This window comes from Sphaeramia orbicularis, chromosome 2, assembly GCF_902148855.1.
Source record: "Sphaeramia orbicularis chromosome 2, fSphaOr1.1, whole genome shotgun sequence".
Taxonomy (NCBI): domain Eukaryota; kingdom Metazoa; phylum Chordata; class Actinopteri; order Kurtiformes; family Apogonidae; genus Sphaeramia; species Sphaeramia orbicularis.
The window spans coordinates 25,964,217-25,987,993 of NC_043958.1; positions in this window are offsets into that span (position 1 = coordinate 25,964,217).

The window sequence follows — 23,777 nt, forward strand, 5'->3', positions numbered from 1 at the left end:
ACATGGAGCTTTAAACTGTGCACTCATGCAGTATATATGTTGTATCACCAGCATCATCTTCCGTATTATTGAAACTGAAACTATCTTTTTCTTTTCTGTAACAGTTTAATATGGAAAATTATACGTTAACCCTTTATAGTTCACTTATAGAAACACTCTGAAATTCAACATTTAAACCTTAGTGTGTTTTTGGAGGTATAACAAGACTTAATTACTTTTGTGACATTTTTCAAAATATTTTATCGTTATGTAGAAAATCAAGGGTAATGAAGTTACCATATTTAGTCCCTTACCCATAAGTGGCAAAAAAAAAAAAAAAAAAAAAAAAAAATCAAAGTATATTTAAAAAAAAAACAAGAAATACACATGTAATATGAAAGGAACATGCATTTTATAACATTAGAACATCACTTTTAGAACATTTAAACAACATAAGTGCTGATCCAGACACGTGTCAACATATGTATTATGTTGTAATGTATGCAGAAATGACCAAAAATAGTCACTTGCCCCACATAGGGTTAAGACACAGCATTCACCAGGGGCTAATCAGAAACTTAATGTTTTATCAGGTCATTTCCCTAAACATTAAATATGGGTTCTATCCCGTGCCTCATTGGGCATGTATGTTTTTATAAAACTAAACAGTGATTCAGACAGATTTTATAGACATGTAGAAGGTGTAAATAGTGAATATGGGGGATTTTTGTCAGTTTATGACCTTATAACAGTTGTTTTATTGCATGTATTTACTTTTTTTTTTTTTTTTTTTTAGCAAGTGCTGCTCAGATGTTTTATGGCAATAAGAGGGAGACTGTTGTTACGGTAACCGACGAGGAGGTAGATGACAATGTCCAATAACACGCTAAGGTTATAACGATGAATTTCAGAGTATTTCAATGAGTGTCCTGTAAAGGGTTAATGAACTGTAACAGGTTTTGAGTCATTCTGTTTTACTTTTCTTTTCTTATTTAGAGTCCACTCATATATAGACATTATTTTAGTCATCTGTTCTCCTTTGTCTTTTGATTGGGGAAGTAAAATGTGCATTCCAGTCAATAGGTGCAAGTGTTTCTGCCAGATATCTGCCCCTGTTCTAAACTTCCTGGACATTGATGACTGGTAAAAAATCATATCCATATTTCAGGATGATTTTCAGGAACACTGGAGTTGAGTGAATATTAGACTAGGTATGACTGATATGTAAACACGGATTAAATCCATTAGAGACTGAGGTCTTGTTAAAAGCAAGTGTGTTGAATTCATTACTAAATATTCAGTGTTTGTATGAGCTCATAATTCAGATAAAAAGCAGATACAGATCGGTTTTGTTATAGCAAAAGTAAAATACATGTTTTGATGTTTCTGGGGTGAATGCAAATATAGAGAATCCTGAGTCTCCACTTCAAAATCTACACCCATGAATGCACTTATAAAGCTACACCTCCACATTTAGAGTATTGAAAGGATATTTTCAATAAGTGGCATATTATTATTACTGGAATATTATTAGTGAGACAACATATGAAACAGAATGTACCATAAGAAATGAGGTCACTTTTAAAATTCAATATTCCAGTTCCATTTATCATACTGTAAAAAGCAAAGTCCAGTAAACAGTCTGAACTTACCACAGAGCTGACGGTATTTATTAGTGCAGTATTCTCAGTGGTCTAAAAGCCCCAGAAAAGGGAAGTCCTCATGTCCACTAACGTAATAAGGTTTTTATATGCTCTCAGGGGATCTAAAAAATTTTTTTTAAGTCATTCCTACAGCTGTATTTAACTACGTTCCCAGGCTTGGTATTTTGCAAGTCTTTTCTTGAGCAGGATGGAATCAATTCTTTTTAATCATGTTTCATGTCACAAAAAATATTACACAATCCTGTCACTGTTCTTTTCTGGTTTTTGGTAAAAGGATGCCCTCATCTATGTGACACTTAATCCTGCCCTCTGTGATTTGTTGTGATGAAGAGGAAACGGGGAGTGTCCCACATGACAAAGTGTCAAGTTCATTACAGTAAGTGCAGTGCATGACTGTTTACAGTCATTTATCGTTCGTGTCATTCATGATATGAGACAAACTTTACTGTAGTGCAAGTACACGCAGCTGTAAAACTGCTAAACCAGATATTTCTTTCCCAGGTGAATTGAGCCTCTGGTTATATTGATATATATAGTCTACTGTAAAAAATGTTTAAACCATCATAACTAAAGGATTCTTCTAACATTGTGTGTGTGTGTGTGTGTGTGTGTGTGTGTGTAATAGGACTTAAAATTAATAAGTGTAGAAATAAAAGATGAACAGCAAAAATTGGAGAGTTGAATCAACTCCCACAGAGTTGATTTTAACTCTTTTTCAGAGTTTATATAGGTCCACACTTTACAGAGTTAAATTAACATTTTCATTGGAGTTAATTATTTAACACTATATCAGAGTTGCCTTTTTAACTCAGAAACCTGAGTTAACTTAACACTGACTGATTTAACTCCCAACACTCACCAGAGTTCATAAATGGTAAATGGACTGAACTTATATAGTGCATTTTCTACACCTTCATGGTGCCCAAAGCGTTTTACAATTCCTGACATTTACCCACACACCAGCAGGTAACTTTGACACATGTCATCATAATCTCACCGACCTGGGTTAAATGAACCCATATGGATTTATTATTTACACTGTCAGAGTTTCTCCTTTAACTCAAACAGAGTTAAATTAACACCATGAAAGTAACAAAAATAACACTCATTTGACTTAATTTTCACTCTGAAAGCAGTGTTAATTTTAATCATAAAAAAAGTGAATCCATCAAAAATGACTTAAAATTCAATGTGAACAGAATGATTCAAAGAAAGCTGATGCATTTTTTTTTTTTTTTTTTTTTTTTAGAAAATGTATTTTTCCTCTTTTTTCTCTCTGACAGTGACAATCTGATAGAAATTGCACAGGTTCACCTGGTTTGAAATGCAGGGGCCAGGCAAATTAACACTGGAGAGAAGCAAAACAACACTTCTGCTGAGTTAATTTCCACAGGTTTGACTAACTCTTTTCATTAACCCCAACTCTGAGTGACATTTAACTCACAGTGAGTTAAAACTACACTTTGAGAGTGAAAATTGACTCTCAAATGTTTAACCCTGAAATTTCAACTCTCCAATTTTTGCTGTGTGTAAAGTCATGTCAATAGATGATTAATGAAATATGGACTTAAATGCTGTTTTTGTTTTTGTTTCGTGTACCTTTTACCTTTCTTATTTAGTCTTTTAGTTGTTTTCTGACAGTCTTTTCATTCTTTACCATGTTGTTTTTGTGCCTGAACCTAACCAAGCCATGCAGCAGTCACGTGGTGTTTTTGTTTTTCTACTGCTCTGCTGATGCTAAGGAATGAGGACATGTTGTTTTCATTGGATACATCCCAACATAACATTCACATTCACATTCAGATTCAGAATCAGAATGAGAATCAGATTCAGATTCAGATTCAGATTCAGACTACTTTATTAATGCCCAAAGGACAATTCAGTTCAAAGTCTTTTTTTTTTTAATTATTTTATTTTTTATTTTTTATTTTTTTCAGAAGAGTCTCATACGATACAACACAGAACATCAATGGTACAAAGTACGCCGTTCTCTTTTTTTTTTTTTGCAAAGAAAAAAGGTATCAATAATGCTCACTGAAAGGAAGAAAAAGTAATGTAAATAAAGTAAATAAATAAGTAAAAAATGGATAATAATAATGATATTAACAAGTGTGTACACATAGGTAATCACACCTCTAGGAAATAAGAAAGAGAAAACTAAGCACAAATACGCATATATGTATACAAAAAAAGTAGTATTCATAATCACATTGCAAAGAAAAAAAAAAAGAAAGACGCAGCCTAACAGTGCACATGTACATTTAGTATTTAGATATTCAGGTATAAGAGGTTACTATTCCTTTTTGAACATAACAATCATGGGGGGACAATGGCTCAGACGGTAGAGCGGGTCGTCCAAAAATGGAAGGGTTGGGGGTTCGAATCTTGGTCTGTCCCAGTCGTGTGCTGTTGTGTCCTTGGGCAAGGCACTTCACCCACCTCCGGTGTCACTCACACTGGTGTATGAAGGCGTATGAATGTTTGGTGGTAGTCGGTTTGGCGTGAATTGGCAGCCACACTTCCGTCAGTCTGCTCCGGGGTAGCTGAGGATATAAATGTAGTTTATCAGCACCAGAGTGAGAATGTGAGAGCGAATGAATAATGGATCAATAATGTTGAAAAATGTTAAAGAAATTCATTCCATTATTATTATATGAGGAATCATATGTAATAGGACTTAAAATGAATAAGTGAAGAAAGAAAAGATGTAAAGTCATGTTAGTCAGAGACGATGAATGAAATATGGACTTAAATGCTGTTTTCATTTGTGTTTTGTTTACCTTTTACCTTTCTTATTTAGTCTTTTAGTCGTTTTCTGACCATCTTTCCATTCCTTACCATGTTGTTTTTGTGCCTGAACCTAACCAAGCCATGCAACAGTCATGTGGTGTTTTTTTGTTTTTTTTTATTTACTGCTTTGTTGTTGTGAAGGAATGAGGATGTGCTGTTTTCATTGGATACATCCCAGCATAACAAGAACATAACAAGGGATCATATGGCAGCTGACACCTGGTCATCTGTTTATCACAAGGTGTTTTTTTTTTATTTATTTTTTTTTAATTACTGTTTGAGTCTCTATTTTGAAGCCTCATGTAGCCTGTACTGGTTGGCAGAGTGACAAATGATAGTCATCTTTTGCTGTCTTGAGAAATGTTTACAAAATCAGAAACAGGGGAAACACTTATTAGCACTTTAGCATTATTCCTGGTAAGTTTATCATATGTTTGGAAAGAACCTAACTGCTTCTGCTGTGGTTATTGGAGTTCAAGTCACTTCCTCATTTAATGATAAGATTAATGACTTTGCAATGTTTTAATGAATCATATACTTCTGGCACATCAACCCTCATATGTTGCATGGAAACATATCTAAGTCAAACGCTGATAAACTGATATGATGCAGTAATTATTATGTTATTAAGATGATTTTAAAGATTGTATGGCAGTCACCAATGTAACATGTGATAGTAATTGCATCTGGGAAGTACCTGTCCAATCCACCAGGTACCACATGTCACATGACACTAGAGTGTGACACACAGGTTGTTCTCATGTAAGCCGTAAAGCCACAGTCCTACTTTCATATATCTTATATATGGACCAAATGATGCCAAGAATTAGATTTTTGGCCCTTTTACTGTAATTGTTTGTGGGAAAGGTTTTTTTTTTTTTTTTAATTCTTGTAAAAAAAAATATATATATATATATATGGAGCGTTCCACAAACAAAAGGGGAAAACCTCCAAAGGGGAGAATACATTTCCTGGTACCATCAACAAAAGAAGTTATAAAGCTACACAGATGCAACAGTTGAATTACTTCCTATTACTGTACATCTTTGTATGTATGTATGTCTGTATGTACATATGCATGCATGCATGTATGTATGTATGTATGTATGTATGTATATAAGAACATTTTGGCATCAGCTACGGGCAAAACATAGTCTAAAAAAATTTGGCTCAAAAATATGTGACTGCTGTGGAAAATGTAGGCGTTACCACATAAAGCTGTTGAAGTAGTTGCTTTGAACTTATTTGAACCTACCAGACCCCTCAGGTCATGTGGATCCAGTCTTTTGTCAGTTCCCAGAGTCAACATCAGACACGGAGACGCTGTGTTCAGCTTCTATGCTCCACATGTCTAGAATAAACTTCCAGAAAACCTCAAATCAGCTGAAACAGTTTATTTAAATCCAGGTTAAAAACCCACTTGTTCTCAGCTGCATTTGAACAGAGTTCTTCTTCAGAAGTTCAGATCTGCGCTGTTTCTTTTAAGCATTAAGTTTTTATCTGAGTTTATTTTGGTTTTTATGCCTACACTTTTTATTCCCTCCCCTGCACGTATCCCCTCCACTGCATGTAAAGCACTCTGAATTATCTTGTACATGAAATGTGCTGTATAAATAAACCTGCCGTGACTTGCTTTAACAGAAACAGTTCAATCATTTCCATTAACTGTTAAAGAGACTGTTATTTTTAAAGGCTGAATCATACTGTAACTCCACAGGTGTCAAACTTTGATAAGGACAAGTATGTAAATTCTGAAGATGTAAATGAACTGCATAATTATATGCTTAGTTGAACACAGTGTGTGAACATAAAGTGATGACAAACGAAGAGTACTGTTATAATTGTTCATGTTGTTTCAGGTTAACCCTTTATCGGACAAGTCACTATTTTGGGTAATTTCCAAATACATGCACGTATGTTGTTGTAATGTTCTAAAAGTGGTGTTCTAATGTTGTAAAATACATGTTCCTTTCACCTTACATATGTTTTTTTGTATTTGTTATATTTACTTCTTGGATTTAAAAAAAACTTATACATTTATTTATTTTTTTATTTATTTTTGTCAGTTAGGAACCAAATATGGCAACTTCATTGACTTTGATTTTCTGTATAACAATAAAACATTTAGAGAAATTTGCCAAAGGTAATAAAGTTTTGTTATGTCCTCCAATAACACACTAACGTTGACATTTTGAATTTCAGAGCATTTCTATGAGTGCCCTAAAGGGCTAAATACATTATTTTTGTCTGTACTTGTGGCACAGATGCATATTGGAGCACATATGACACAAGGACATACTATGTCAAAACGTCAAAGCGTTCGCATACATTTTCTTGCCACTAAAGAACAATTCACAGAGTAGGGACTTTTAAGTCTGATGACCACTTCCTCTGTGCAAGAAAGGGAAAGATAAAGTTTACACGCGAACAACTTGTAGCAAAACAACAACAAAGGGTTTCTTGTCAGTGCGGATGTTCAGATGTAGAAGAGGATGTACATTAAAAAGAGAGGTTAAGAAATGATTAGAAATTAACCCTTTAATGAATACTATTGTAACAGGCCGCCTAGATTTCTTTGTCATTTTTGCAATAAAAGTGTCAGAATTTTATTTATTTATTTTTTTTTACCAATTCATTTGCACCTTTTTTCAGGAAGAACTTAACTTTCAATATCTGTCCATTAATTACACTGGTCAACAACAAATTTATTGTTTAAGTTTTTTGAGCTGATTTAGGATAATTTTGGTGTGCTGAATCCAAAAATCACATTCATTTTGCTCAATCAGATCAACTTTCTGAACTATGCTGCATATTGGCTTTTTAACATTTTTGCTTACATTTATGGGCATTTCCACATCATATGATACAAAATTCTTTCATATTTCTTGCAATAAACGAGTTCTGAAGATTTTGCTTTTGCCAATTTATGATTGTTTTTTTTTTTTTTTTTAATATTACAGGTGAATGAAATGGCTTCAACTAGAAGATCTTGCAAAAATAAGCCTGACGTATTCTGCTACATCTGCAGTGAATACACCATTGTACCTAACAGGAATCAAGTCACAAGTTTCATAAAGTGTGCTTACCAATCTTATTTTGGTATTTATTATTATATTTTGTGAGAAGATCAAATTTTTCAAAATCAAATTAACAAAAAAACCCTGACCTGATTGAGAAAAACAGATGTCATTTTTGGATTTAGTGGTGCAAAATGGTCCTAATTCAGTTGAAAAAACCCAGACAACTTGCAAAAAACATTTTTTTGTAACCCAGTGTTATCATTATTATATGTAATAAATATTTAAAACAACGTGTTATAGCAACAAAAATAAAAACAAAAAATAACATTTGAATTTTTATGTTTACAATGAAAAACTACTGTAAATGTTCATAATGAAATTTTATGAGATTATAGAAATGGACTCAACTATTTTACATGTGCTCAGACATTTTTGTTCACCTAGATCATTCTGTGTCCATGTTCCAGCTTCTTATTTTTCATTGTTTCTAGTCATTCATCAATGAACTATATAAACTGCAAAAATACAGATAAAAACAGTGAAAAAAAATCAGCAAAACTGGACGGAAACACTGTAAAACAGCACTATCTCTATTATATACAATTATTTACAAGAATTCAGCACAGAAACATCACTAAAACCTCATTAAAACATTGCTAAAAGTAATAAAAATGTTCCATCGCCCTCTCGCTGAATGCACTCTGCTCCTCCCATTTCCATTCTTCCTTCTCAGCCTGTGTGGTCCTCTGTCCTAATGCATTAACAAAACAAAGCTCCCAATCTCAGCTTTCAGATGATATTTGGATTTTCTCAATAGCATCAAAAGCTCAGGAGTTACGATAAATTGGATGATGGTGGATGTAAAAATGCGTCACCAGAGACACAATCGTCCTAAAAGGGTTACAAACCAAAAAAGTATTATTAATTTTGATTATTTCATCCCAGTGGGACCTGTCAGTGGGTGGGATATGTATTGCAGCAAGTGAACGAGTAGATCTCAAAATTGATGTGTTAGAAACAGCAAAATGGGCAACATAAGGACATAAGTGATTTTGACAAGGGAGGAATTGTGATGGTCAGATCATCTCCAGAAGTTGTTGTTCATTCCCAATGTAAAGTGTTTAGAACCTGCTAAAAGTATCTAAAGAACAACCGGATCTGAACCAATCCAGTATCTATGTGAGCAGAACATTATTACCACCTGTTTAATAATATGTAGGTTTCCTCTTTTTCCACAAAACAGCTCTGACCCGAGACTTGGACTCCACCAGACCACTGCAGGTGTGTGTGGTATCTGGACCAAGACGTTAGCAGTAGAACTCTGAAGTCCTGGAAGTACAGAGGTGGACCATGGATTGGGTTTATTCATCCAACACCTCACACAGATGATCAATGGTCCTGAGGTTGAGATATCCTTCCTTAGTCCATTTTTGGTTGGTACTGACTTGGGATGTCCGATAATATCGGCCCACTGATATTATCGGCCCAATATTGGCATAAAAATGTAATATCGGTGAATATCGTTATCGGTTTTTTTGCCTATCATTAAAACCGATAAAATAATGCCTTGATTTTGCCGGCATTTACCGACGCGTAAATGAAGCATTGTTTGTAGCTGAAAGAAATGTGCAGTTTTCAAAATTGTTCAGTAGAGTTGCCACAGTGTAATAGACTCATAGAGGGAGGGAGAGAAAATAAATAAATATGGCATTTTTTCCACAACTTAAGTTGAAGTATGTATTCTTTGCACAGACAGTGTTTACATTTTGAAAGCCTTGTTGCATTTGAGAATGCATCCAATGGGGCATCACAATAAAATTAGGCATGATGTGTTAATTCCATGACAGGAGATATGTGATGTCACCTAAAATTAGTTTAATATCCCACATATATCGGCAGCGGTATCGGTAGATATCAGAATTGGAAATTAAGCGTTGGACAATATCGGCATATCGGTTTTTGGCAAAAAAGCCAATATCGGACATCCCTTGTACTGACCACTGCAGACCAGAAACAACCAACAGCACCTGCAGTTGGAGATGCTCTGACCCAGTCGTCCCCAACACACTATGGACCTGGTCAAAGTCTCCCACTTCTTTATGTTGGTCATTTTACTGCTCCCCAACAGATCAACTTCAAGGACTACTGTCTAATATGTCCAACCCAGTGAAAGGTACCAATGGAATCAAATAAATTACAGTATATTATTACCACCTAGAAACAAGTGATATTTTTAAATGACTGTATTACATTCTACGAAAGCCAAAAGCTAAGCCACTGGACAGTTTTTGTTTTGGATGCTGACATCCCAAGCCTCACAGATCTGGATGTTTTGGGCCTGTCTTGGCTGACACAGTTCACAGTGCATTATGTTCGTTGTCTTTCTTTTCTCAATGGTTTCAGTCAGTTTATGTTCTCAGAGTTATTAAACTCATGACCTAATAATAATAATAATATTTATTATTATTATTATTATTATTATTGTTATTATTGCTATTCTCTTCAGGTACTCTGGCTTCTTCCCGCCATCCAAAGACATGCACTGAAAGGTTAATTGGTTAATCTAAATTGCCCATAGGTGTGAACGTGACAGTGATTGTTTGTCTCTATATGTTCAGCCCTGTGATGAACTGGTGAAATGTCCAGGGTGTACCCCGCCTTCGCCCATAAGTAGCTGGGATAGGCTCCAAGAGACCCCCGTGACCCTCAAGCGGGTTCAGAAAATGAATGAATGTGTTATTATTATTATTATTTTTATTATTATTATTATTATTATTATTATGGATTAGATTTATATAGTGCTTTTCTATGAACGCATACTCAAAGCGTGTACAATGGATCCATTATTCATTCACTCACACATTCACACTCTGGTGGTGGTAAACTACATATGAAGCCACAGCATCCCTGGGGCAAGCTGACGGACCTAATAAGATTTCCTACTCATATTTATCATGATATCCTCTTTTGGGCAAACTCAATTATCAATGCGATTAAAAAGGGCGTTTTCATGCATTTTCCGCACAACAAAAAGTGTTTTTTGTTTTTTTTTTTCATTTGAGACATGTGTTTCTCAAACCTTTTTATTCATTTTCCCATTAATTTGTGTGGTTTAAGTAGAGCTGATGAACTGATCACCTAATAACATGTTCTTTCCATATTCATTATCCTATCCACACAAAGAAGGTGTTTTTGTCCCTTTGTCCTGGACTGACTAGAGTTTGGCACTATGTGTAAAAAAAAAACACCTGTTTCTGCCTTCTTTTTCATTTTTTTCACACCTGAGACAGACAAAGGGTGATCTAGTGAACAAAACAAACATACACCTACATGCAAGGCTGTGGGAAGTAAGGGTGAGCAGAGTGCTGCAGCACCCCCCTCTGGATCAGAGGAGAAAACATTCCAAATGTAAAATTTAAATAATTAAATAAAGTCATTGAATCATTCACTGAGGCACTTCACACTCACACACGTGCATGCAGACATTGTGGAACAGCTGGACATTCAGGAAATGAGGAAAGCTTTCATCAGTGTTACCTCGGACTGCCAGTGGCGGCACCAAGGAGGAAATGCCCCCCCAGTCACAACCTTTGCCCCCCCCCCCAGATTTGGGCAAATCTTTGGGAAAATTCGGGCAACGAAGAAATATGAAAAATCCATCAATGAAAGCGTGCATAACACATTTTGATCCACTTATAATACAAGTTAGTGTACCTAAGCCTCCAGATGTTGTCAGTGATTCTATACATGTGCCTGTAGTGGAAGCCATTGTATACATACGTTTTATTTGATTAGTTGGTTAGGCTATTAGTTTTATTTTGTTTTCAACATTTATTCACTGGCATACATTGGCACTGCTGTTTGTTTGCTGCATGTTTTTCTGATGTGTTTAGAAAAATATGTGAAAGTAGATTGTACCTATTAAATAATCAGAACAGAAAGTCTGAGTTGTTCATGCTGTAGTTTTTAACAAATACCTTGAATACATTAAGTTTGACCTGATTTTACCTAAAATTACCCTCTATATAAAGTGTAACAGATAGGCTATACATAAAGGTGGAAATGCTTCTGAAAAGTTTGTGAAAATAAATGACAGTAGGCAAGTAGTATGTGAAGAGCCTCCTTTTGACCTAATGAAAAAAACATACATATAAATGGTAAATTGTGGGAAAACACCATTGTTTAGAAAGTAATAATATGTGACCAACATTAACCCTTTCAGCACCATGGACAGCACTGCTCACATCCCTGTCAGCTGTCACGGGCTCACCCGCCAGTGTCTAATTTCATCACTGTTTTCATCACAAAAAACAAAAAACAAACTCTAGTGTTTTTATTGTCAATCTGCTAAGGTCTTTTAATGACAAGGGAGCCAATTCATTTCTCATCCCACATCAAATCTCACTCAGACTCGGCATAAATAGGCCCAGGTCTACTCATCATCACCTTAGTTGGAAGAAACATATGTCCGTTCCTTTCCTTTAATATTATTTATCAGTTGTCCATGCTCTTAAAGTAGTCTGTTTTGTAAATCTTGCTTTCTGCAGTCAGTAGTCTACACTGCCGCCAGTTGTGTGTTTGCCTGTGCTTCGAATTATTGTCAACTTTGCAAGTGGACAGTTGTTGGTACTTGCTGCAGTGTTGTGTAAATCTGGATTTTCTGTGAGTCAATGCTCAGTCAGTCACTCATTTGTCTCATATTTTGTGTAGCCTGTGTCTATTTATTTATTTATTTATTTAACATAAGTAATAATGCATTAATAGTCAAAAAAATGTGCAGTAAAAATGTCAATTATTACATGAATTCTATCAAATATGATAAATATTTGCTCTCGTTGACTTTTAAAGCATCTAATACGCCTTTTTTGGTGGAAAAACTGCAGCTGATAAACGATTTTTAAAAGTCTAGGCAGCTGTGACGTGGTAATATTTGGCTTTTTTTTGTGATATACAGTTCAATTTTTCCTCGTTTTTTCAGATTTTCAAGTCTCCTTAACATGGACCGGGGTCTAAACCGGGACGGACCTTGATTTACCTTAAAGAGACAACTGTGTCATCAAACTCAAAAGTCACATGTGCACATTAAAGCGAAATTTGAGAAAATATCTGCAAAACATCATTAGAAATTAACGTCATGATCTGTGTGAGAACAGAAAGTCACAGTTTGTGAAAAAATAGTTAAATAAAATAAGAAACACACACATAAACACAACCTGGTGCACATATGATCTAAAAATAAGCCGTAATTTCTCAAAACAGTCAAATATCTTAGTCTATTTAATATTTTGGTCCAAAATTAGCAGTTTTTTTGTGAGGATTTAACACTTTTTCTCAACATACGTGGCTGTAAAAACACTAAGTTTGGATTGTTGATGGAATAACTGAACATAAATGAAATGTACAATGTTCTGACACTTTCTGTTGTGAATAAACTGATAAAGACAAGTGTAATGTTATGACTCTGATCAGTATCAGGTGGAGAACACAGGCCCGGTGGGGAAATATATTAAATGTTGGGTTTGTTTTTATTCTATTAGGAGAAAACAAAACAAAACAAAACAAAACTTTCGATTAGAGTCATTATAAAAAAATAACAGAATGATAGAAATTAGGTTTTTACTCCATTTAATAATGATTATAATGAATTTTGTTGTGAATCCAAATGTTTGTTTGTTTGTTTTTTACTGTCAATGTCAATGTAATGTAAATCAGACTCAGATTTTTGGTAAATTGTTCATTTAAGCAACAAAACAACATGTTCCACCAACTCTGGACATGAATGAATGGACATTTTACTGCTGAAAAATGCTGAAGTATCTAGAAACAGATGGAAATAACACTCACAGGCCTTTATGACTAAAATACTGTAATCCCACTAATAAACAGGTGTTTATGGATGTAACTGTACAAAGGATAAATTTCATGTGTAAAGTGCCAAATTCTTTCCAACTTTTAGCCCAAAAGATGAATTTAATGCAGATGTGGAGGCTATTCCCCAGAAATTTCCACCTCTTTATGACTTTTCTGCAAACATTATAGGTTTATTCTGTAAATACTGTACTTTAAAGTAATGGTAATTTTCAACCTTAGCCATAATTCTCTCACTTTGTAAAAATGCTGATATATGAACTATTGTGAAGGCATCATCTTTGTTAGCAATTTCTTCAAACATCTTCTTCCCTGAAACTATTTGTCAAATGAATTTAAATTATACATGTATCTTCCTTGGTACAATGTCTATAAAGTTTGTTCAGTTTTGAAAAATTTAGATTTTTAAAAATGTGCCTTTCCTTCTAACGGTACATATTTTAATGGTTTATAACAATGTTTTCAGATATCAGCATAGTTCCTATTGATCACTGATAGAAGTCATATATGGACTTTGATTGAATTACTTGAGTTCTCCTCCAGTGCAAATACCACCCTCTTTTATTGTGCGATTTATCTCCTCAATCCCGACCACAGGACTTTAACACAGAGACAGAACCTGACAACTTCACAAATTCAACTGGGGATTGATTCTGGATAGTCCAGTTACACTTTATTAACAATAAATCACATTATCACAATCATGTCATTACGAGGAAAAATACTTTATTATAACATTATGGGCAGCAGTGTTATAGCATAATAACCTATAAGTAATGACAACTCCAAATGAAAAAGAGAACAAAATAATCAACATGAAGAAAAATATAACAAAATAATCACCAGAATTTATTTATTTTAAAATGAAATACTGTGCAAAGGAGCTTGCATTCTGCACACATCATAATAATTTTCAATGAGCTCCTCAACTTCTCTCATTTGTGTTGTGAGATGACAGAATTTGCCTTTCCTAGTTCCAATGATTAGTCTATGCAGCTTCTCTTGAAATGCCCTTCAGTGGGCTTTGGCTCCCTCTAATGGCCAATTTCTTCAGGCGTCAATTCCTTTCCAGAACTTTCTGCCATCTTCTTTAATCAATGCACAATTCACTAGCAAATGTCTAAACAGTTGAACCTCTCAACATCAAATGCTAATGTCCTAATATTCTTCAAAGTGCAGAGATAATCCAAACATGTAGATGGTTCCACACTTCCATGATTCACCCGATACAACGTTCTTACTGCTTGACTCAGTGCTTTCGAAAAGCAATAGCAGCTAATGTCAGCATAAGATAGTTTCAAATTTAGCTCATCTTTTCCAACTTCCTTTCAGATCTTTCCAAAGGTTTCCACTTCAGACTCCTAGTAATCCTTTTCACACTCGTAGAGTGGGTTTGCTGCGTGTCTTCTGCCAGTGAAGCAGAGTTTTTTCTGACTTTATGTAGTGGCAACCTCTTCTATCTCTGTATGTCGCTAACAGAACAGGTGTCTTGAAAACAGACTGATGTGACAAAATTCCCAAATACAAGGCTATTCATTCAAAAGGTTTACTAATGAACTTGTCAGAATACAAAAAATACAACATCAACAATCAAACTCTTCCTGGTCATAACTGATGGTGGTCGGTCCGAAAAAACTGTATCTCTCCATACCAGACTGTCCCTAATGAGAAAATGTGCACGTCCTGTGACATACACTGCACACTTCCGTTGCACTCCACCTAGTGGTCTACTAAACAAATGTACTTTACAATGATTAACTAAGTAATAGTCCCACCTACATGTATTATAAATGTACATATCTCAAAACAATATTCCAGCAAACAAACAATAACTCAAACTAGGGCTGCACGATTTTGGCAAAAAAAAAAAAAAAAAAAAAAAAATTCAGATTTTTTCCTCTAAAAACTCGATTTTCAATTTCAATTTTTGGGTAAAACTACAAAGACAAGAGAAGTCAGCATGTCGTTTTCATGAGCAGCCCACAATAGAAGTTTATTTTTTCTTAATTAAATCTTAATTGAATGAAGTAGAGTATACAAACGATGTCTACAACAATAAAATTACACAAGTTTGCCAGGGGGAATACACTATAATACAATGTCCAAATCAGAGCAAATACTTATGTTTTTTATAGCCTTTTTGTTTCCAGATTTATCTAACAGCTTTAAATAAAGTTCAACATCTTTCAAAAAATAAATAATATTTGATTTTATGTAACAGAACTTACATTTGTGAATGAAAAATTTAGCAAATAAGAGGACTAAATTAATTATTAAAAAAATGTTTTTCTTTTTCTTTCTTTTTGGGGTATCTGGCCCACAGAAGTGATACCAATGTAAGTCAGTGACAGGCATCAGTCGTGCGTGTGTGGACCACGTCAACATGAGTGATCCCCATGCAGTTCTATTTAAACTGGGGGATCCGTGCGTGGAACAGACCGACCCAGGACATGCTGGAGGGATTCTGTCTGTGGAGCTGGTGGATGTGTGCGGGCACAGGGCTGTGTGGGCTCCTCTGCTGAGGCTGATGCCCCCACAACCCCGGACCCGGTTCGGTATGGATCCGGGACAACGTAAGATGAATGATCTGCATGCAGTTCTATTTCAGTTGCGGGATCCGTGCGTGAAGCCACGGCTTACATTGCTATAAGTACTGCGCGCTCATTAACACATTTAAAGTCCGGTCGTTACACGGACTTCTGTGACAGACCGCTGTCACTGATAAGAGGAAGAGCCTACGGTAGCCCGCAAGCGCGCAGCCCGGAGGCACGAGAGAGATGAAATCGATTTTACGATTTCCCTTTTTTAAAAAATCGTCCTAATTAAAAAATCCGATTTCCATTTAAAATCGATTAATCGTACAGCCCTAACTCAAACCAAAATAAATTTCTCAACATGGCTTTTACAACATCTCCACAACACAACTACAGTTCACATAGAGACACTGAGGATTCAGTCCCGAGTCCAAAACCTCCAGACACTGGTTCAGTGAATGTGGTGTTGAAGGTGTAGATGTGGATCAGTTTGTCAGAGGAGACTTTGTAGAAGGACACAGATCCAGCAGGACAGTCCACATACACTCCTACTCTGCCAGAGGAGGAGAAGGGCGGAGGGAGCCATGTTTCTTTGTTATTATGCCAGACAGAAAGATCCCTTTCACTACAGAACAGATTCCAGGACTGATCATTTCCTCCAAACACACAGTCTTTACTGTTTCCTTTCCTTCTGATTCCTCTGTAAGTCACTGCTATAGAAACATATCCATTCCACTCAACCTCCCAGTAACAGCGACCAGTCAGACCAGTTGAACACATGACCTGAGGCCAGACCTTAAATCTGTCCTGATGATCAGGATATGACTGAACCTCCTCCACTCGAAACACCTTCGTGTTGTTTTCATACAGTAGGAGTTTTTCATTCGCTGTGTTTGGATCCAGGGTGAGTTCACAGGAATCTGATGGACAGAAGAAAGCACAAAACAGCTGCAGTTATTGATCAGTGATCAGCTTGATTTGACTTTAGGGGAAAGACTAGAGAATTACTTCTTGTTTGCTTCTCCTGATTCACACACTGTTACTGTGACACAAATGACCATATGTTGTATTGGTGATGTGTGTGTTTTATAGCTGTAAGCTAGCTGCTAGCTGTGCAGTCACAAGGAAAGATGCCTAATTAGTTGGAATATAAAACTACAGTTACACAACCTCACATGGTGCTACAAGACAAACACTAATACACAACAAAATAAACAAAAACTGAGGACACAACTCAGTAAAATTAATCATCAGTCAGTAAAATGAATGAAAATGAAACAAAAACAATATTAAATACAAAATTAATGACACTAATAAAACTAAATACAAAATTAATCAGCAAAATTAGCAAAAATAAAACAAAGTGAACAAAATAATCAAAAGAATGTTGAAATTTTGTTGAATATTCATAGGATGTCCTTTGTAACTTTGCTGTTCTCGCTGTACTTAATTTTATTTTTTGTTAATTTTGGTTCAGTTTGTAGGATATTAAACATAAGTGCTGATAGTTGTACAAGTCCTAGTAGTTCATTCAATGAACTAACAAGTCGAGAAGTTACCATGAAAATCTACCACAAAAATATGTGAATAAATAAATGCTAATCATGTGATCACATTGATAATGTGTGTTCCAGTGCAGACCGCTGATGGGTAGCAGCGTCATAGCACTTTAAACCTACACAGGTTTTTTGTTCTGATGGTTTTGTGTAAATTGATGATGGAGACAAATTTCACTGTCAAAAACCTTCCTGATTAAAAAAAAAAAAAAACGTTATTAGCGATGACCTTTCCACAGATTTTTACCTCCTCCAAGAAGGTTATGTTTTTGTTGGCGTTGGTTTGTCTGTCTGTGTCCGTGTGCAAGATAACTCAAAAAGTTCTGGACGGATTTGGATGAAATTTTCAGGAAATGTTGATTCTGGCACAAGGAACACATGATTAAATTTTGGTGGTGATCGGGGGTGGGGGTGGGCCACAGGGGCCCACTGCTCTGCCTTGGCGGAGGTCTGCGCTCTTCAAGTGCTTCTAGTTTAATTTAATCTTTCCCTTTTTCCTTGTTGTCCGTAAAATCCAAAAAAATTACAGCCTTTAACTAATGGATAATAAATATTTATGGAAGTGATTTTTTTTTGGTTTAACTTGTTACTGTGATCAAGTCATTCTGATCGACTCAGCTGTGTTTTTTACTATGTTTTTTGTTCGTTTTCCACCTTTATCAGACAGTGGCACAAGAACGACACTAGAATGATCCATAAAGACAGAGGAGGTGTGATTGGCCAATGGTCTGAGGTTTTGAGGACTTGTTCCTCAGGGTATTTGTGTCCATGTGATACATATCCTGACCAATCAGCTGTCAGCTCACCCACTGTCTTCACTGACAGTTGATGTGTTTTCTAATGTGGTACCAGCTCCCACTGTATGTTCAGGTTGTGTTTACTCTTTAATCCAATGGAAATCCACTTACACTTCCTCAGACCTGGTTTCAACCATTGGACTCCACTGGGCTCCAACCTGAAAGGAGGAGGGGGGGGGGGGGGGTCAGAGCAGCATTAAACATGGACATCACTCTGATCTGCTTTTCTGTTCACATCCTGTCAATGGTTACTATCAGTCCCTTATTGAACGTCTGTATCTGGGACCGTAGTCTGGAACTTCAGTAAAGGATGTGGAATCAGCTGTGACAGTGTTCCTGTCAGCTCCACCTGTTCTGTCACACATTATCTGTGTGTGCATCAGCTCAGTCCATACCTGACAGTGTCCAGTCTCCAGTGTGGATCCTCCACTAGAGCACACAGCTCCTGTCCTGAGGCTCCTGGATGGTTGTAGCTCAGGTCTAGCAGTCTGAGATGGGACGGATTGGACTGTAGGGCTGAGACCAGAGAAGAACATCCTTCCTCTGTGATCAGACATCCTGACAGTCTGCAACACAAAACATCACACATCATCTGAGGAGGGAAAAGAAGCAGCGTCAGCTGTTGGACACAGTTATTCTGTGGATGGATTTCAGCACAAATGGGATTTACCTGGAGCCAGTTTCTATTGGACTGACTCGGTTCAGGACAAGATCTGAACACAGACTCAGATTAGTCCAGTCCCTGTCCAAAGTCTGGAAAGACCTGATCTTTTATTGTTACTCAGACAAATTTAACTGGATGAAGATTGACTTTGACCAAATAAAGACACAAATGATACAGATATTGGTACAAAAAACAAAGTGCATAAATTAACATCCTTCACCAGCTCCAAATAAAAGATTCAACGGTTCTTCAATTCCTGTGTTTTAACTGACAAACTGCTTTGAATTACAGTCCAGCCCTCAGACTTTAGACACTTCCTGTCCTTTGTATAATAGCTGTATATTTACAGGGTGGGGAAGCAAAATTTACAATGAACATTTAGTTGTGTTTTCTCAGCAGGCACTACGTCAATTGTTTTGAAACCAAACATATATTGATGTCATAATCATACCTAACACTATTATCCATACCTTTTCAGAAACTTTTGCCCATATGAGTAATCAGGAAAGCAAACGTCAATGAGTGTGTGATTTGCTGAATGCACTCGTCACACCAAAGGAGATTTCAAAAATAGTTGGAGTGTCCATAAAGACTGTTTATAATGGAAAGAAGAGAATGACTATGAGCAAAACTATTACCAGAAAGTCTGGAAGATACTATTAAAGAAGAATGGGAGAAGTTGTCACCCGAATATTTGAGGAACACTTGCGCAAGTTTCAGGAAGCGTGTGAAGGCAGTTATTGAGAAAGAAGGAGGACACATAGAATAAAAACATTTTCTATTATGTACATTTTCTTGTGGCAAATAAATTCTCATGACTTTCAATAAACTAATTGGTCATACACTGTCTTTCAATCCCTGCCTCAAAACATTGTAAATTTTGCTTCCCCACCCTGTATACTTATTTGGTTAAAATGCATCTTCATACAGTTACTGTGTTTGTTTTATATAAATAAAAGGAACATGCATGTGTTTCATGTCAGACACTGAACAGCTGCTCTGAAAACCAGGTCAGACTGATCCACTACAGGTACATCATGGTTTTAATCATCATCGTTCACACTGGTTGAACAATCCAAACCTGAGAGTCTCCAGTTTACAGTCTGGACTCCTTAGTCCATTTGACAGGATCATCAGTCCTGAATCCTTCAGGTCTATGTTGCTGAGGTCCAGATGTATCAGACTAAAGGAGTGGGATCTGAGAACTGAGGACAGACCTTCACAGCTTTTCTCTGACAGGTTACAGATACTCAACCTGGAGGGCACAGATAATGACACAATCAGGCCAGGTCTGGAATGAAGGACCATTACAGTCCACATAGATGTCAGTTTGTACTACAGCTCAGATCTAAATAAAGTTGCAAAAAACACATTTTTACCTCAGGAGGTATTGTGATTGCTTTGCTTTGTGTGTTTGCGTGCTTGTTTGTTTGTTTGCGTGTTTGTTTGTTAGCAGGATAACTCAAAAAGTTATGGACAGATTTTCATGAAATTTTCAGGAAATGTTGACACTGGCACAAGGAAGAAATGATTAAATTTTGGTGGTGATCGGGGTGGGGATGGGGGGTGGGCCACAGGGGCCCACTGATCTGCCTTGGCGGAGGTCTGCGCTCTCTGAGTGCTTTTCTTGTTTTTATTGTAATTTGAGTCTGCTTGCATGTTTATCAAAGAAAATGAATAGACTAGTCTTTTAACAATGTCAGATTAAACATGAAGACTGAAACTAGAGTAAAAATACCAAAACTTTAAAGTAAATAACACTTTAATGTGAATTTTCATTTTCATGATTTCCACAGTATCTCCATCTGCTCAGTGTCACTAAATTCAAATCATCACCGCAGAACAGAACAGAACAGAGGTGTGGTTGAATGATTTTTCCCTAATTTTCCATTTGGAACACCCATAATCCACCCAAATCCTGGCCTTTAAATTGTTCTCTTTTTCCATTTTTAACTCACAGGTTGACATAACAATTTGTGATTGACTTGATTGTGCAGCTCTAAAACACAACTTCATTTTTAACAAGTAGAACATGATTTAATAAAATTCATTCAGGACCAAAAGATCTGAAATAACTGAATTCAGATTCTAACTTTATCTGACCTGAGAGTCTCCAGTTTACAGTCTGGACTCCTTTGTCCATCTGACAGTATCTTCAGTCCTGAATCCTCCAGGTCGTTGGTACTGATGTCCAGATGTGTCAGACTACAGGAGTGGGATCTGAGAACTGAGGACAGACCTTTGCAGCCTCTTTCTGATAGGTTACAGATCCTCAACCTGGAGGACAGAGATGATGATATGATCAGGTCAGGTCTGGACTGAAGGACCATCACAGTCCACATAGATCTCAGCTCAGGGAGGAACACGATGCTGCTGAGAGTAGGAGTGGTTGGTGGAGTTCCCCACCAAGTCTCGATACTTTATTACTTGTCTACTATTTGTTAATCTCATTGTATGTCTGGTAGGGCTGCACTGACTAACTGACAAAAAGTCGACCAGTTTAGTAGTTGACAGGTCATTAGTGATGTCATCATGTGTATCCAATCCCATGCTAAACCATGTTTGACTACAGTCAGTTGAAGAAGCTCAGCGTAAGACATCTCACTTCTCACAGATCTTTGATGCACTGACAGGACTTGCACACTAATGATCTGGAACAGAAGGAGCAGCAGTAGACGCTGACTGAAGCGAGGCTGCAAGAAACAAATGGTCCAAAATTTAGGATCATTTCATAAGTGACACAATCAAGAAAACTGTAACATGTGAGACCTGTATCTGAGCCTGGTGTACCACAGGACCACTTCAACTGTGAAAGAACATTAGAGGAAAAACATTTAGGGAAGACAATAACGTGACAAATTTTATGCAGCTTTAAGAAGAGTAAAGGAGCCATGGACGGCTTTTTGCAGAAAAAGCAGACGTGTACTCCTCAACATCTTACTGCTCTGACTGAGTCAACATGATTCTAAACATGAATCATTAATTACACACCAAACCAGGCCCTACTGTCCATGTATGTTATGATCTTCTCCCATATCAAATTGTCCAACAGTTTGGACTCAAGAACCTCCTCCTAAAATAAAACACATCTGTTCTTGATACAATCAAGCTCTAAAAATTAGGGATCAAAAAGCCAATTTGCTGGTATCACTGTCACATCCTGAAAAAATATAACTTACTAAGCTTTGAATGTTTCACTGATCTCTCCTTCTTGAAATTAATTCACAAATATATGAATGAATTATCACCAGAGTCACTTCATGGTTTCATCCAAAGACAAGACGGCAGCAGAGTCACCAGGAGCTCTGTTGACAATTACTGTCAAATACCCACCGTAAAACCTAAAGGGTGACAGTCAGGATTCAAGTAGTGCCACCTATCAGTGGACAGTGAAGTCACACTCAGCTTAATATTGCCTCATCCTCAGTCATGTCAGACCTCCAGACCCCTGTATTCCTGCAGTTGCAAAACCCTTGACTGTGACCCGCCCTGAGTTGCGTGGGTACACGAGGGCCACCATAACGGCTTACATTTACTAGACTTTTACCGTATGTTTTCTTGGTTATCAAGACAATAACACAGATTAGTCATTTAACACTGTCAAGTCCACCATAAAAACTGAAACTAGTGTAAAAATACCAAAACTTCAAAGTAGAAACATTTTAATGGTGTGATTTTCATTTTTCATGTTTTACACAGTATCTCCATCTGCTCAGTGTCACTAAATCCAAATCATCACCATATAACAGATGTTGTGTTGAACTGTTTTTCCCAAATTTTCCATTTGGATCACCGTAAATCCATCAAAATCCTGACCTTTAAATTGTCATCTTTTCCCACTTCATAATTACACAGGCTGATCGTTAAGTTATGTTTTATACTGCTTATGTGTGAATTGGAGGATGGACATGGTATCCTCAGTTACGTTATGTTACATGGATGTGGCTATTGAATTAACATGTGTGTTGGAGGTTGGAAAAAAAGGGAAGGGTTACAAGAAAAAAACAAGTGTGGTTATTGACTCAACAATTATTACACAGGTATTTGATTGTGCAGCTCTAGATGTAATACACCTTCATTTAAACAAGTACAACATGATTTAATAAAACTCAGTTAGGACCCAAAGATCAGAAATAATTGAATTAAGATTTGAACTTTATCTGACCTGAGAGTCTCCAGTTTACAGTCTGGACTCCTTAGTCCATCTGACAGGATCTTCAGTCCTGAATCCTCCAGGTCATTGGTGCTGAGGACCAGATGTCTCAGACTAGAAGACTGGGATGTGAGAACTGAGGCCAGACCTTCAAAGCCTGTTGCTGACAGGCCATAGACTGTCAGTCTGCAGAAACAGAACAGATTGTTTTGTTATATTAAAAACAGCAGTTCCAGAAGTTCTAGAGATAATCACTGGTTTTGGTAAAATATCAGGCTATAAAGTCAGTGTATCGCAGAACTACTATTTCCTGTTAACACTCAAACAAACTGTATGGACCTTCACTGCTTTTCATTTATGATTATGGTTACAACACCTTTATTTATCTGGGGGTCTCAGTAAGACGAACATTTAAAGATTTATTTTTTAAAAATCTGCTACCAGCATTGAAGACCAAACAGGATCTAAATCCATGGTTCACCATAAACTGACTCAGATGTTTGATGGACTGGATCAGATGTGCTCCTACTGTCATAGAGATGAAGTGTATTGTATGTGTATTCCATCAAGTTATGTTGTTGGTTAATATCATCAGTGTAATGGTTTGATAAGGAATGAATAAGGTGGAAATGTGTCATAAAACAGACTAAATTCAATAAACTCAGTAGTTCCAAAAGTTCTAGAGCAGTGGTTCTTAACCTGGGTTCGATCGAACCCTAGGGGTTCGGTGAGTCAGTGTCAGGGGTTCGGTG